We start from the raw sequence: 1,474 nt of genomic DNA on the forward strand, positions 1-1,474 counted from the left end.
AGGGAGATCGATTCCAAGACCTCGTTAAGGTCGGCGAGGATCGCGAGAGGGGAGTGGTTCCCTGTGGAGGTGTCTGCAAGATTTCAAGGGCGGGGTTTGCGCCGCGATCGCAAAACCGGTCGTTATCCGTCCGGTTATTGATTGGCCCTCGTTAGTGCCAGTTATTTGTTTTGCGTCGAGTGTGAGAACCGGAACTACTAATCACTCGTCTTCAATCCTCCCCTGCCATCCCTTTTGTCGGCCCTTCTAATTTCCCTCCTCCTCCTCCTTCGTAATAACGCTCTCGCCCCCCTCCTCCTCGAATCTTTTCCATCCTTTCGCCGCTAATCGGAATCCTTGGCCTCCAGATACCAGATACTCCTTCTCGCGTAAATACGCGAGAGAGTTTTAAAGTTTCGGGGAGGAGAGGGAGTTCCTTCGAGAGGGACTTGGCCGAATCGAGTCCTTTGCGTACGGCGACAACAATGTCCGAGCGGAAGTAATTTCCGAGACGAGAGGCCTCGCAATAGTGGTTGAACAGTCAAAGTGGGCTCATTTCGGCTCATACGCGCCGGATCCCGCCCCGCGGGGAGGTCATATCCTGTCCACCCTATTCCCTCCATCAAACCCACGAGCAATTTTCCCAGAAGAAGTCGCGTAAAATGAGGGGGGGAGGGGCAAAGTGCGAGAAAACTGGAGCTCCTTTCTCCTATCTTCCCTCGAATCTTGGTGGAATCGAAGAGACGGAGCGCAATGATTCGGAAAACAATGAAAATCGTCTAGAAAGTTTGCGCGAAAAAAGTTTTCTGTATCCACTTCTTCTTCTTCTTCTTCTTCTTCTTCTTCTTGAGGAAACCGGTCTTTTAACGAGCGTTTCAATCCCTGCTCGAGTGGTAAATAAGTTTTTCCGCTCGGCGTAATAAGACAAATAATTATTACAAGGCTCGCCGCGAGACGAGACAGGCGAAATATCCGATTGCCGAGGCGAAAAACGCGCTGCTTCTCAACGTTCGAACGGATCGCGTATCGAGGGCGGGTGACGGAGAAGTTGTCGAGGGGAGGGGAAGGGTAGTCGCAATTAAGGAGCACGATATTCCTTCTTTTCTCGAATGGCAAATTGCGACGAAATATGGGGATAGAAAGAGAGGAGAAAAAGAAGAAGAAAGTTTCTCGGTTAATATGGAAAATTGGTATCCGTTCGAATGCCGTTTAAAAGGAACGAGAGACACGAGTTGGGCGTGATTCGGCAAGAAATTTCTCGGCCGGTTGGTGGTTATATCAAGAGGGACGATGACTGGTCGCTTCTCCGGTTGCACGTGGCTGCAGGACAATGGATCTTTTCTCGCCTCGACGACGTACCAATCACTGCCCTGTCACAATACGATCGACCGTGATCATTCATGAATGAGGCAAGAGTGACGACGCGCGGCTACCGCGCGCCTCCCGAGCAGGGAGGTTCCTCGCCTATTCAACGCCTTTAAAACGTACCAGTCAC

Source organism: Apis dorsata, unplaced genomic scaffold (assembly GCF_000469605.1).
Source record: "Apis dorsata unplaced genomic scaffold, Apis dorsata 1.3 scaffold_351, whole genome shotgun sequence".
NCBI classification, from domain to species: Eukaryota; Metazoa; Arthropoda; class Insecta; order Hymenoptera; family Apidae; genus Apis; species Apis dorsata.